The sequence below is a fragment of the Pongo pygmaeus genome, chromosome 9 (genome assembly GCF_028885625.2).
Source record: "Pongo pygmaeus isolate AG05252 chromosome 9, NHGRI_mPonPyg2-v2.0_pri, whole genome shotgun sequence".
Taxonomy (NCBI): Eukaryota; Metazoa; Chordata; class Mammalia; order Primates; family Hominidae; genus Pongo; species Pongo pygmaeus.
The window spans coordinates 60,191,356-60,207,107 of NC_072382.2; the positions used below are offsets into that span (position 1 = coordinate 60,191,356).

A 15,752-nucleotide genomic window follows, 5' to 3' on the forward strand; every position below is an offset into this window, starting at 1 on the left:
TTCCTCTCCCTAGAACCATCTATCTAAGATGCTATCACAGCCATGGACAGGGGCAGTGTAGGTCTGCGTGAGGCCATGTGAAACTGCCTGTTTCTAATAACAACTCTGTGAGGCTGCAAACTGCCCTTGTTCTCCACTTCTTTCTCCTTGGATGGCCCTGGGGACAATGTTGGGGCAGGCAGTGATGGTTAGCAGAATGATCTGGCCAAGGCTTCCCCTGAATGGGCTGCAAGTAAGTCTCTGGCTACTGCAAACACTGATACACTAGCTCAAGATGACACATGGTGAGGATGACGACCAGGACTGAATTATATGTGTGAACATCCCTGGCAGTGCAATTCTTCCTGACCCAGGATAGGAAGTGAAGGACAATCTCACAGCGGCGAGATGGGAGTGTGGGTTATGTTAATGGGGTTATTAGGAGAAATGTAATGGTGTGAAGAACATACTGTGTATATATGAAAAAAACTATTTTCCAGCATAGTTCATGTATTGTTCTTTTACAATTTAATATATGCAAATGTTTTCTCTTATAATCTGAAAATAGTGAGTTTCCTTTAGGGGTCCATGTCTTATTTATCTTTCTTTATATATATATATTTTTAAATTATACTTTAAGTTCTAGGGTACATGTGCACAATGTGCAGGTTTGTTACATATGTATACATATAAGACAGATGCCTATTTCAGCACCTGGCATATGGGAACTAATGAACATGTATTTATTGAACTGACCTGACATTGTCATCTAATCATCGCCTATATATCTCACAGAATTTTTGTGCTATAATTTATTTAACCATTTCCTCTTTTTTAAGATGTTAGATTATGTATTATTTGTACAACATTTTGCTAATATAGAAAACACTATGAAGGACATTTTTGTACAAAAGCTTTCTATCTTTAAGATGATTTTATTTCTGTAGATTAACAAAAGGAGGATTCCCAGGCCAACGCATAGATGAAACAAACTTTCTCAGAGCTACCTGGATCTTAGGAGGAAAGACCAATGGGAGGAAGGAAGGGGAGGAAGAATTTTCCTAATGGAACTTAATTTTTACCATAAAGAGAGAGAAAGAGATTCAGAGTAACCTAATGACAGTCTCATACTCTGCATCACCTAAAAATATTATTCTCTTAATTTTATGAGAAATAAGATTACATCAAACATATACTTAGAGCATTGGCAGGGTTTGTTTGTTTGTTTGCCACACCTATAACCTTGTTCTTGGTCCACTAGCACGGTGTGGAGAAGACACTGAGCTGAGCACTAGCTCTCAAGTGTGATTCTCTCCCTGCTTGGCAAACGGCAGGGTACTCACATGCAAATAGAATCAAATTAGTGTCTAATGACTCCTACAAGACAAACTCTCTGAGGAAACTCAAGCTGGGCATGGGGTTGCTTTGTCATTCACTGGTTTTGGCCTTGTACTCTGGTTCAGCTTGATAAATGGAAGATCCCAGAATGTCTGCCTTTGAGTGATCTGTAGTTGGCTGAATACCCAGAGGATGGAGCTCTCACCGTGTTGCTTAGTAATCTCTCTTCCTAGCTCTGTGATGTACTTCAGTCATCAGGTCTCATCTGATTAATTTCCGGGTCACAATTCATTGTCCCTTCTGCCTGGAGACAAGTAAAAGCAGTGTGGGTTCCACATGAAACCATGAAACCATGAAGGCTTTTTTTTTTTTTTTAAATAAGACAGGGCCTCACTCTGTCACCCAAGCTAGAGTGGAACGGCACAATCTCGGCTCACTGCAACCTCCACCTCCTAGGTTCAAGGGATTCTCCCACCTCAGCCTCCTGAGTAGCTGGGACTACAGACGTGTGTCACCACACCCAGCCAATTTTTGTACTTTTAATAGAGATGGGGTTTCACCATGTTGGCCAGGCTAGTCTCGAACTCCTGACCTCAGGTGATCCACCAGCCTTGGCCTCCCAAAGTTTGGAATTACAGGCGTGAGCCACCATGCCCAGCCTCAACCACAAAGGTCTTCTGAAGCAACATTGAATCCACTGCATTCAGTGGGTCAGAGGAGGCTTTTGAAATGTCTCACTGCCAGGGACTCAGGGCTCATGCTTACTCTGCAAAAACTTGAACCTATCTTGAACAATGGGCTCTTCCCCAGTCCCTACCTACCCACATTCACTTATTAATCAACTATTTAATACAATGTCCCAGGCAGTGTGCTAGGCTGGACAGAAGGGTTTTGAGAATCAGTGATTAATCCAACATCATTAAGTACCTACTCCCAGCTGGGTGCTGGAGGAATAAAGAGGAAGAAGACCGATAATTTGCCTTCAAACTCTGACAACCTGGCAGAGGAGCAAACATGAGAATAAAAAAGAACACTTGGGTATTCTCAGACCTCTGATGATGGAACGGACCCAGGATAACCCACAGGAGGGGTAGCTGTTTAAGTCATGGGATGGTGGAGGAGAGGGGTTAAGAGGGCTCCATCAAGAAAAGGATACTCAAGTTGGGTCTTTTTTTTTTTGAGACAGAGTCTTGCTCTGTCGCCTAGGCTGGAGTGCATTGGCACGATCTGGGCTCACTGCAAGCTCCGCCTCCCAGGTTCACATCATTCTCCCGCCTCAGCCTCCCAAGTAGCTGGGACTACAGGGGCCCACCACCACACCTGGCTAATTTTTCCTATTTTTTCGTAGAGACGGGGTTTCACTGTGTTAGCCAGGATGGTCTCGATCTCCTGACCTCGTGATCCGCCCTCCATCTCCTGACCTCGTGATCCGCCCTCCTTGACCTCCCAAAGTGCTGGGATTACAGGCGTGAGCCACCACACCCGGCCATCAAGTTGGGTCTTGAAGGAGGAGCTGGTGTTTATTGCATGGATGGGTAGGAGGAAGAGGAGGGAATTGAATGGCAGAGTGGGCAGCCTAGGTGAGTTTTATAGCATTTGTGGGGTGTGGGAGTGATGCAGGTGGGGTATGAGGAAAGAAAAGAAAGGAGGGGGGATGCTGGGAAGACTGAAGAGGGTCTTCTGGGCCAGACTAGGAATTGGGAGAGGCAGGAGCAGTAGGAATGAGACTTGGCCACCTTCGCCTATGTTCTGAGTCAATGGAAGCTTTGTAGCACCTTGTTAAGCTCTCACAAAGAAGAGGAGTTGTGATATGAGGGGGTCCCCTACAGCCAGTGATGCCAGCTCAGGGAAACCAGGAGGCTGGGTTCCTGGCTTTGGACATGACGGCTGCAAAAGGACGTCGGGGCTGTGAAGTCAGCTGGTAGGGCAGGGGGAAGGGGCAGTTCTTGTGGTCTGAGGGACTAATGGGGTGTCCAGGGAGCTGTAGGTAAGTCCAGGAATGGAGGTCTGTGGGGTCTCCTGCTTTGCAGGAGCCAAGACAAGCCCACAAAAGGAATAATCCCATCCCCATCAGCCTCACCCCACCTGGCCAGCCTTTTGGATTTAAAGGGCCCCTGCCAGTGCCTGACTGAGCTCCTTCACTCTAGCAGGGACTATTAAATGTGGACTTTGGACTTGGGTTTGAATTCTAGTACTATGGCCTCAGTCTTCTCATCTATAAAATGGGAATAGCATTAATATCAGTTTCAAAGTGCTGTGATAATTAAGTGGTTAAATGGTAGGTGTCTGGAAGACTCTGAGGGTCCTGGTCTCAGAGGGGTGGGCAGAAGGCTGGGAGCAAAGCTGACTGCCTAGGAGTCAGCAACAGCCACGTCCCTTTGCCTGCCCCATCTGCCCTCGAGGGCCAGCCTGTGAGTAGCTGGCAGTGCCAGGGCCCTGAGTGCTGCGGGCTGTGCTGATTGAACGGCCTCCTTCACTAATCAGGCTACTGTTGTGGAGTGCAGTAGCGGGGCCTGGAATGCACTCTGCTAATCAGTGTGCATTCTTAACTGTTGCAGTTGAATATTTTAACTAGAGCTCTCCTCCCCTGGGCTGATTGAGGCACAATCCCTGTCTGCCTGGGATAGGGGTTGCCAGGGCAGAGGGCCAGAAAGCAGAAGAGACAGGCTTGTGTTTTAGGATTCTAGGCAGGAAAGTGAGTTCCAGATGAGTAATGCATTCACCCATTTCCTTTTAACTCAGACATCCAAGTGGCCAGTCACTCTGTTTGGGTCTATTACCTGTGGGTAGGTAGCTACTTATCTATTCATCCATCTACCCAACCATCCATCCATCCACCCATCCATCCATCCACCCACCCATCCATCCATCCACCCTCCCATCCAGCTATCCATCCACCCACCCATCCATCCATCCATTTATTTTCCTCCCTCCCTCCATTCCTTCCTTTCTTCCATTCTCCAGGTTCTTGTGGCCCCTCTTTCCTTTACCATTCAAATATGATGCCAGAGCCTTCACCCTGCCTGACCAGAGGGCATCTCAGCCCCACCTGAATTTTCTGAAGCTTTCTAGGGAGTGTTGACCTGCAGCCATTGCTGCTCGACACCTCTGTCTGTGAGCTATAGGCCTGGGCTTCTTCCGCATGCTCTCTCGCTGTCCCTGCTTCTGTGGACCCTTCCCTTTTCTCCCCGTGTTTGCCCCAAGTATGGACACAGGAGCCTCCTTTACTCTCCAAGTCTCCAGTGACACAAAGTTGTCATGAGTCATGGATTGTATTGAGGATATTCTAAGAAGGTGGCGACACAGAGAAGGAAAACTTAAAATTACATCTTTTATGACAAAGTTCCCAAGGCCTACTATTTATGGTCCATCACAAGGAGCCCTTTCACCTCCTTCTCCAGGTCCTAGTGGCCTCCATCTCCAGGAAGGGGCCAAGGAGGGGCACTGCTGCTTCCACTCAACTCAGAGTCTTCTCCATCTGGGCCCAAAGCCATGGAACCTCTACCTTCCTACTCATCAGGAAGAAGAAAACAGAACAAAAATGAAAAACTGCCACTCTTTTAATATTTAAAAAAAAAATTAATGGCCGGGCGCAGTGGCTCACGCCTGTAATCCCAGCACTTTGGGAGTCTGAGGTGGGCAAATCACTTAAGGTCAGGAGTTCAAGACCAGTCTGGCCAACATGGTGAAACCCCGTCTCTACTAAAAGTACAAAAATTAGCTGGGTATGGTGGCAGGCACCTGTAATCCCAGCTACTCAGGAGGCTGAGGCTGGAGAATGGCTTGAATCCAGCAGGTGGAGGTTGCAGTGAGCCAAGATCATGCCACTGCACTCCAGCCTGGGTTACATGAGGGAGACTCTGTCTCAAAATAAATAAATAAACACATACATACATACATACATACATACATACATACAATTAAGGTACAAATACATACACGCCCTTATTCATAGGGCAGACTCTTAAATTTGGCCCTGAATTTCCTTAACATGCACTTTTAGAGTAAGCCTGCAGCCTTGCCTTTATAAAACTTAGAGGCCAGTTACAGTTTTCTTTCTCCCAAGAAAAGAGCAGTCTTTCCCCAAGAAGAATTTCCCAAGTCTTGCTAGTTTACAAAACTGACTGGATCTTCTTGCTTTTATCCTGGTATATACTCATGCTTTTATGTGTACTCCAATGTAGTCATCTTTTATTTTTTAATTTAGACAAACAGTTGTTTATTGTATACCTTTTAAGTCCCAGGCTCTGAGCTGGACACTGACGATACAGCTGTAAATAAAACAGACGCCTGTGTCTTCCTGGTGCTAACAGTAGAGTGGAAGAGGAGATAAAAAATAAATGTATAATACACAATCAACAGAAATAAGTGCTAGAAGGGGAAAAGACATCTGAGCAGGCTTCTATATACCTATTTGTTTATTCATTTGTCTATTTTTGCTCATTCATTCCTCCCTCCAGTCATCAGCAAATACTGACTGAACACTTGCAATCTGTCTGACACTATGCCAAGCGCTAGAGACCAAAATATAAAAATCGCCTTGACCATTTCTTCAAAGTACATATAGCTTGGTAGGTGGAAGGAAACAGATACATAGTTAACAACAGTGCAGAGAAGCTGAAACTAGAACATAAAGATGGTTGTCAATCAGTGGAAACTAGAGGACAAAATAGCCACTGTGTTTGGAAGCCTAGAGAAAGGCTTCCTGGAGGAGGTGTCATTTGATCAGGACCTGAAGGATGGATAGGAGTTTGCCAGGTGAAGAGGAAGGTACTGGCATTGCAGAATGACAGAAGAGCAAGCAGTGAGATCTGGGGGCTAAATAGAATGGGGTGGAGTTGCTAGGGGCCAGAGAGTGTCTGCAGGGAAGAGGGGAAGTGGCAGATGAGGCCGGCAGTTTTCCAGGCTCTTAGAAAACTCCCCTGGAGAAGAGCTTGACAGCTACATCTGCAAAAGGGGTATCAGAAAGGGGCCAGAGCTGTAGAAGACATCAGGCAGGAGAGGAAAAGCCTGGCTTTATGGAGAGGAAGAATGGAACAATTTTGGCGGCATTTGGAGGCCCCCAACCTCTGTACTTGATACCTGCTGGGGTGTGTTTGGCTTCTATATGAGAAGCCTGTTGCTGCAGAGTAAATTCTCCCTGGTTGCCTGCACTTACCTCCCAGTGTGTTAATGAGTGCAGAGCTTCAGGAGATGCCAGAGCCTGTTATTTAGTATTTGTCGAGTGGAGCTGCACGGCTAGGTGGAGGCACTGTCAGTTAAGAGACAAGGATGCTCCCGCCAGGCCTGGCACCTGGCTCTGCTAGACCAGCCATAAGCCTGGGGAAGAGAGAACTCAGTGAAGAGAGGAGGCAAGGAGCTCTGTTTAAGAGGAAAGTGAACATGTGGACTGAAGACCAGGGAAGGAAGTGTTCTGAATACGGCAAGTTGGTTCCCAGGATTCTTGGGAACACCCAGGGGAGTAGCTTCTGTGGCAAGATGGTAGTGCGAAGTATTAACTTTTGCATTTTGACCCTAGGACCTTCCCTCTTCTTGGTGGCTAGACATGAAAGAATGCTTCCTAGGCATTTTTTTCCCACCTGAAAAGAGATTAAAGCAAAGCAAAACAAAAATTTTCCTTGTGCTGGAAAAGAAACAGCTGGAGCACATATTAGAGTAGCATCTAGGCTGCTAAAACAAAGAGGGTTAAAAATAAAGTGTCATTAAAAAGATGGAGGTTATCTTATTCTAACTTAACAATCATCAAGTGAGCATCGCCATCCAGGTCAGCAGGTGGTTCTACTCCACAAGAACTCTCAGGGACCTAGGTTCCCTCCATCCTGATGCTCCACCATCCCTTAGAATGATAACCCATAGGGCCAAAAGTGGATCACAAACACATCCATGTTCCAGCTAAAGGGAAGAGGAAGAGTGCATTGGTAGATTATATATTATTTAACAAATTTTAACTTCCTTTTGGTTCAGCTTAACAGGCTGGGTAAACTTCCCTGCTCTACCTCTATATCTAGGCCTGGAGAAGTATCATGAGTTTCTGTTTGATCCTTTGGAAGCTTCTGACCTCAGACATGAGAAAACCTACCCAAGGTAGCTGCTATTTCTGGAGCTGTGGTGCTAGAATGAAACGTGGAACTGACCTGAACTCAACCCCTAACCGGGAACATAGCAGCTACTCAAAAGCCTGCAGACCTGTGAATAAGAAACAGATACTTGTGTTTATTTGCTTCTGAGTTTTGAGTGATTTTATGCAGTATTATTACAGCAAAAGCTGATTGATACAAAGTACAAATTGAGGGCAAGGAATTTTCATTTAAGCAAGCATGAGTGAAAAAATAATTTTCTTTCATATTTTACTAATCATATGACCACAAATAGCTGCAAGGGAGGCTGAAAAATAGAGTCTGTAGTTCAACAATCATATGCCCAGTTTAAGAGAAGATGATATAGATGGATGGCAAATACACATATGAATTAAACCTGCATGAGATGTTACTACTCTACCACTAGGATGGCTAAAGTTAAAAAGGCTGATAACTCCATGTGTTGGTGAGAATATAAAGCAACTAGAATTCTCATACACCACTTGTGGGAATGTAAAATGTATAGCCATTTAAAACAGTATCTTGGCAGTTTCTTTCAAGGATAAACATACAGCTACTGCATGATCCAGACAATCTACTTCTACATATTTACCCAAGAGAAGGAAGCATATGTCTACTTGTATATAAATATAGCAACTTTATTTGTAATAGCCCTGTCTTAGTCCATTTGGATGCTGTAACAAAATATACTAAACTGAGTGACTTACAAATGACAAAAATTTATTACTTACAGTTCTGGAGGCTGGAAAGTCCAAGATCAAGGCACCAGCAGATTCAGTGTCTGGTGTGGGCTCTCTGCTTCAAAGACCACACTTCTTGTTCCATCCTCACATGGTGGAAGGGGGTGAACGCTGTGTATCCTTATATAAGGGTACTAATCCCATTCATGATGGTGGAGCTTTCATAACCTAATCCCTTTCTTAGAAACACATCCATGTTCCAGCTAAAGGGAAGAGGAAGAATGCATTGGTAGATTATACATTATTTAACAAATTTTAACTTCCTTTTGGTTCAGCTTAACAGGCTGGGTAAACTTACCTGCTCTAGCTCTATATCTAGGCCTGAAGAGGTATCATGAGTTTCTGTTTGTCCCATCTATTAATACTATTGTTTTGGGGATTAAGTTTCAACATTTGATTTGAACATTCAAACCATAGCAAGCTCCAAACTGGAAACAATTCAAGATTTCCTTCAACAAGTGAATGAATAAAGCAAACTGTGGTATATTCACATAATGGAATACTACTCCATGATAAAGAAGAATGAACTATTGGTATACGCAACAAGAGGGACAAACTTCAAAATAATTATGGTGAGTGTACCAAAAAGAGTACATATTGCATGACTCCAATTATATAAGATGTTAGAAAATTCAATCCAATGTCTAGTAATAAAAAAGCATATTAGTGACTTCCTGGGCATGAGGGAGGCTGAGGAGGAGAAGGGAAGAACTACAAAAGGGCAGAAAGAAACTTCTGGAGTGATGGCTATGATCACTGTTTTGATTGTGGTAGTAGTTTCACGGGTGTGTCCATGCATCCAACTCATCAAATTGTGTACTTTATTGTATATGTGCAGATTGTTGTATGTAATTAATACTTCAATAAAGTTGTAAAACCAAACAAACAAAAGAAAAGCTCTTTCTATGAAAGGAGCGGAGAGTGGATTTTGGCAGACAATGGACATTCTACCAAACAGGGGAGAGGAGGTATTTGGATGCTGGTGGAGGAGACTTCTGAAAATAATCTGGGGTCCTCCATGGGGCCAATTCTTCCCCTTTCAGATAGGGTTGGAGATCAGAGAGTAGGAGAGAGCTATGCCCCATCCTGCATAGATCCCTTGGAGGCAGAAGCAGTATTCCACTTATTCCAGAGAAGTAAGAGCAAAGATGACATACCCCACTAGGGAAGAGGACAGTGATCGCAGCCACCAAGAGCTTGAGACAGCCTCTCTGTCTTCTCCTGCCCCACTATGGCTAGAAAAAAGCAGGTCTGTAACAGCTGCAAAAGGGTATCTTAATTGAGGTCCTCCAAGAAGGAGATGCCAACATAAGAGGCAGTAGTGAACTACACCCTGAACCCTCATTTTCCTGGAGCCTAAGCTCGCAGCATTCAGCTTTAGAGTTTGGGGGCAGGTGCTCAGATGGATGGAGCAAGAAGAGGAGGCTCACCTGTGTTGTGCACTTGTGTCAAGACTCTCAACACTTAATTAGGGTCCCTCTTACGCTGAGGCAGACAGAGAAAGGCTTGCCAGACCTATTTCTTTACTCCTATTGTGGGCAAGGTGCTCCGCCATACCCGTTGATTCTAGGTCACTTGCTTTGGCCAATGGTATGGGAACAAATGTGATGCCTGCAGAAGCTTTACAAGCTCTGTGCACTAGGGCTTGCTCTCTTACCACCTTGCTCCTTGCTCTTTTACAGTCTCATGAGAACACGCCCAGATTCACCTGCTGGAGGGACATGAGAGACAGGAAGAGTAGACCACAGTCATTCCAGCTGAGGGGTAGACCAGTCAGGCCCCTGCAAATCACTAACTCACTGCAGATGCATAAGCGAAGTCAGCCCAAATCATCCCAGTCTGACCCAGATCTTCAAAAATGTCTAGCCAACCCATAGCTTGATAAGAAATAATAGATAGGTGTTGTTTTAGGTCACCACATTTTGGGGTGGTTTGTTACAAACCATAGCTAACTGTTATGGTGTCCAAACTTCTGGGCCACATCCCTGTCTTGATTCATCCACTCAACTGTCAATACAGTCGTCCTCCTTTATCCTCGGGTGTTGTGTTCCAAGACCGCAGTGGATGCTTGAAACCAAGGACAGTTCCAAACCCTGTATGTATACAGAGATTGTCCCCAACTTACGATTGTTCAACTTAGGATTTTTCAGCTTGACCATAGTGTGAAAGTGACATACAGTCAGTAGAAACTCTAACCCCATCTTGAGTAGAGGAGCATCTGTTTTATTTTTTTCCCACACATACATACATATCTATGATGAAGTTTAATTTCTAAGTTAGGACCAGTTAGAAATGAACAATAACTAGTAATACAATGGAAAAATTATAATATACTGTGATAAAATTATGTGAATATGCTCTCTGTCTCTCTTAAAATTCTTATTGTATTGTACTCATCTATTTTCAGACCATGGTTGACCATGAATAACTGAAACCTTGGATAGCAAAACTGGAGCTAAGACAAGACTACTGTACTTATTCTAACCAATGCTGTCCCTTGACTTGGCCTGGTCCTGAACTTCTGAACAGCAGGGACCAGAAGAGACCTGGCCCCACTTGCACCCCTCTTCCTCCTCTCGGTTAAGGTGGGGGCCAGCTGGCTCAATGTGCCCCACTCCAAAGGAGGCCAGCATCATGAAGAAGCAGGGAAGTGGCAGGGATGCGATTCCACTCAGGGAAATGAGAAACTTGATTACTACTCAACATTTGCAGTACCCAGATACTCTAATTAAGAGAAAAGGTCAATAGGTTAAATAAGTAACTTAATCAGAAAATTATGCAAAGTGCCACAAATCAAACATATTACACAGCCCTTGAGATCGATACGGTATGCAAATCGATCACCCAAGATCAGGACAATTCAGAAACTGGCACAACTCAATCAAGGTACAACTCAATCAAGGGGGTTCAGGAAACCCAGACTGAGCTGGAGAATGCTGGGGGCCTGGCACTAGAAGTAGAAGGCAGACACCAACACCCCTGGGGAGCACGAGCAGCAACGGAGGTGCAGTCTCTTCTTAGGCTCCAGAAGAGTCCAAGGGCCATGAGTTTCTCATCTGTAGAAGGGGGACTGCAATATAGTGCACAGTATGGGTCAGGGCCTGTGGGCCTAGCTTGAGTCCCACCTCTGCCTCTGCCTAACTATGTGGTTTGGGGCAAGCCACTTAGCCTTCTCCTGGTCTTTATTCATACAACAGAGAAACACATACCAGCCTTTCAAGTTATTTTGTGTGTGTGTGTGTGTGTGTGCGTGCATGTGTGCGTGTGCATGTGTGTGTGTGTATGTGAGAGAGAGAGAGAGGAGTGAGAGAGACAGGGAGAGAGCTAGGAGTGTGTGGGTTTGCGGCCATGGGTCCAGTGAGGATCCCTTCCTCTCTGCCACTTCCCTTTCTTCTCACAAAGCCCTGCAGCTAGAACACTTGATCAGTGCCCTTTAAATTTAGGACAGTGGCTTTCCACTGAGGGTGGTATTTGGCATATCTGGAGATATTTTGGGTGTTATAACCAGTGGGGTGGGGGTGTGCTACTGACATCTAGTGGGTAGAGGCCAGGGATGCTCCTCTACAATCTGTAATGTACAGGGCAGCTCCCACAACAAATAATTGGCCAGCCCAAAATGTCAGAGGTGCTGAGGTTGAGAAATTCTGAGTTAGGAGGATTGGATAGCTTGTGAGTGAAAGAGGAGGGTGGCTGAGGCAGCCAGAGCATAAAAGGTGGTAGGAGCCCTCTGCAGTGATCACAGAAACTACTGACACTGCCTGTCAGGGCTTCAGGAACCCCTGAGGGACCCCTAACTAGTGCTGACCTTCAGTGGAACTTCCCAGGAGACCCAGTGAGAGGAAAAAGCACACTCAAAGAAGAGAGAGTTTGCTCACCGCAGTCCTGCCTGCTGGGGTGCAAGACGGCATTTCCCGGCCTAGAGACTCAGGCCTGGCCTGGCCCCAGTAAGGGGGAGGCCACAGCGGGGAGACTGCCCTGGTCTGGCATTCCCTTGCAGCCTGAAGGAATGTTGGTATAAATGGACCCTTATTTGGGCTTGTTTTTATCCCCCTAGGAGTGGTGCGGCTGCCTGTCTTTTCCCAGACTTTCCCGCTGCTCAAGGGAGGGAAGTAGAACCTTGGGGACCATCCTAGGCCTGGTGTGGAGGGAAGAGCACCTGCCCTTCACCTGGGCTACAGAGGGGAAGGCCTGGGGGCCCTGTCTCTCTGCAGGGGCCTGTGCTAATGCTAGGGGTCTGTGGAAAGGAAGAGGTGGGTGTTTGCCTCTGAAACTTCCTCTGGGCACTCAGGTCCCCTGAGGGGGTTTTCCACCTGGGGGTGGAGGGTTGAGCTAGGAGTCTCTGTGAGACCTTGAGAGGACAGAAAGCTGGAAGAGACCAATTAAGGTTTCTTTGGGGCAGAAAGCAGGGTACATGCTGGGCACAGAGTCTGTGGGGCGGGGAGGGCAGTTCTCTTCCTCCCAAGGAAGCTGCCAGTGTCTGGACTCTCATACTGTCAGGTCTTGAGACCCAGGGCCTCTGAGGTCAGAGGATGTCACTGAAGAGTGAGGCCATGCCTCATGCCATGGGGTTCAGGGCTGGAGAAAAGAGCAAAAGGGATGGTCAGCACCCATCAGGCATCTGCCCCTTTATCTCCTTTCTCAGGACTGTCAGCAGTCATCTCAAGCATGGAAACTTCCCTTTCCTAGTTCTCCAGTCACATACAATTGGAGCCATCATGAAGTCCTCCCTGGTTGAGCATTGGGAGAAACTAGGCCCATAAATGTTTAAGGTCTTGACCAAGGCCATATAGTGAATTAATGGCAGAGCCAAAAATGGACCCTGGGTCTCCTGACATGAGTCTAACACCAGAGTATGGCAATTTCATGGCTGTCCCTGCTCATGAAAAACACCCTTCCAGAAAGGCCTGTATTCGTTATCTACTGCAGTGTGACAGATTACCCCAAGTTTCTGTGGGTCAGGAAGCCAGGCACAGCTTAGCTGTGTCCTCCCAAGGTTTCCAGGTCTCTCACAAGGATGCTGTCGAGGTATCAGCCAGGGCTGCAGTCATCGTCAACCTGACTCTGGGGAATCTGCTTCAGAGCTCACTCACATGGCTGTTGACAGATCTTAGGTCCTCGCTGGCTGCTGGCCAGAGACATCAGTTCCTTGCCAAGAGGGCCTCTCCAGAGGAAATCTTGCAACATGGCATCTGGCTTCCCTCAGAGAGAGAGGTGGAGAGAGTGAGATCAAGTAAGACAGGGTGAGCAAGATAGAAGTAGAACCTTTGGGTAACCTAACCTTGGAGTGACAGTCCGTCATTTTTGCCATGTTCTATTTGTTAGAAGTGGGTCTGTCTCTAGGTCCAGCCCACACTCGAGGGGAGGGAATTACTAGGGCACAGATTCCAGGAGGCAGTGATCACTAGGGGCCTTTATAGAGCCTGCCTGCCACAGACATCAACCCAGCGGTGGAAAAGGAGGCCCATGGCCTGGGGTGTGCCTTTGGCTTCTCCCCTTCTTGAAATAGCTCATTCACTTCCAGACTCTTAGGGGAAATCCCAAGAAAGAAGACGATTTAAAGGGAGCTGGAGTGGAAGCGGATTCCATTCTTCCCTCCATGGCTCCAACTTCACGTCCAAAATCTCAGCCTAGATGAAGTCCGAGTTTCTTTCTAGTTGTACCACTTTGATTTAAACTCATCAAACACAGGCAAAAGCATTTGGTTGTAGGTCAGAAATGTCAGGTTCTAGTCCTAGTTTTAGGAATTCTAGGCGTCACTTCGTTCACAAATTTTCTCCTCTATACAAGTAGGAGCCCAAGCTAGGGGATTTCTGACTGCAGGTTCTCCTGTGCTGAAACTTTCTCCTACTCAAGGGATAGAAAACTCCCACATGCCTGCCTTCCCTCTGCCCTTCATGGAATTTCACACCTGGAAGAAGCCTGTGTGTAGGGGAGGGGTTGTTGAATTCCTCAAGGTGTCTGGAGAAAGAGACAGAGGGAGCCAAAGAGGAAGAGAGTGGGGGGAGCATTAGCAGCCCTGGCGCTCCACCAACACGGCGCCCGGCAACTTCCGGAACTAGTCATAGCGCCTGGGCCCCCAGGAAGTCAGGAAGGGACCATGGCAGGAGCGAGGCAGCCTGGACAGTTAAAAGTGGGATGGCCCATTTGGGAGCCTGGGCCTCTGTCCCTGATGGGGGCCTTACAGAAGGCAGATGGCTGTCCAAAATGACCACCTCCCGGGATCTGGTTCTTTGAGCCGCACTTCCGACCTCTGCCTCTGCCCAGGGTGAGCCTTTCCTGCTCTAATTCCTCGCCCACACTTTGCCCTGCACTCACCCTCGGCCTCGGGGCTCCACACCAGCCCCATGGGCGGAGTCAGTGTGTCCACAGACTTTGGGGGACGGTGTCACCCAGTGCTGGGAGGGCGTGGGTCTCAGCTCCGCAGGCTGCCGGCCAGGAGCAGGGAGGAGGCAGTGAAAGCCGCTGCATATGTCTCAGATTCATTTCTAATTCACTTTCCTTCTGAAGTGGTTTTGAGGAAGTGCGATATCTGAAAAGGTAGCTAATGTAGGTCCTGTAAATAGTACATCCACGGCCGTAATGGAGGGAGAGAGAGAGAGAGCAAAAGATGGATTAAGTGCCCACCGTGGGCCTGGAAAAAAAATCCTTTTGATCTCTCCCCACAGCACAATGCCCTATTACCTTGTTGGCTTGCATCAGCCAGAGAGAGCATGTTTCTTATTGTGATTGCTGCAAATTGGTACCTGTTTCCCGGAGAGTAGCTTTCCCCAGAATTAAGTAGAGCACCCGGCTCCATCCTGGGTGATAAGGACCCCCTATTAGTGGGTAATGTCAGCACTGAGCCGCCTCCTGTCTGCCTTGCCTGCCTTGGGGACCCTGAAGCTGGCCATACTCTCTCTGAGCACAGCCCCACAAGCACAGGTGCAGCCAAAGAACTCCTCCATGGTGGCCTCATCTTTCCCACCTTACTGATGGCTGTGTTGGGCCACAGAGCTGCTTGGGAGAGGTAGTGCTGAGTTTTGAACACACTGCTTTTCCCCAACCTTGGACTTTCTAGATTCTCTCTTTTATTTAATCAAATCATTAGATAGATATTTATTGAGAACCTGCTATGTTCCAGCATTTGGATGAGTGCTGGGGACACAGCAGCGAATGACACAAAGTTCCTGCCCTCATTGGGCCGGCATAGTCAAGTACCACCATCATGCACTTGTCTATCCCCAGACCTGGGGACACCCAGGACTCCCTCTCCCTTAACATCTGCATCCAATTGGCCCCCAAGTCTCCCCTAGCCCATAAGTCTCTCTCTCTTTGTCATTGTAAGTATAAAAATTTATTTCTTCTACTTCTTTCTCACCTTCCTGGTCCAAGCCCCAGCACCTCTCACTCAGTCTCCTGCATTATTAGCCTCCTGAATTAGTCTTCTATTTGCTGCTGTTGCAAATTACCCAAAACTTGGAGGCTTAAAACAACGCAAATTTTTATCTTATAGTTCAATAGCTCAGAAGTCTGAAAGGGGTCTCACTGGGCTAAAATCAAGCTGTTAGCAGGGCTACATTCCTTTCTGGAGGATCCAGAGAGGATTCAATTTCCTTAC

The 15,752-nt window shown here is 46.7% G+C and overlaps 1 long non-coding RNA gene across 1 annotated transcript; it reads right to left on the reverse strand.

Moving 5' to 3' along the window:
* Window positions 1-490: 490 nt before the first annotated feature.
* LOC129007125 (uncharacterized) lies at window positions 491-14,203 on the reverse strand. Its single transcript, XR_008492240.1, has 3 exons — window positions 14,064-14,203; window positions 13,246-13,344; window positions 491-1,621 (listed from the first exon to the last, which is right to left on the reverse strand). It is a non-coding gene; the product is annotated as an uncharacterized LOC129007125 (long non-coding RNA).
* Window positions 14,204-15,752: the final 1,549 nt, after the last annotated feature.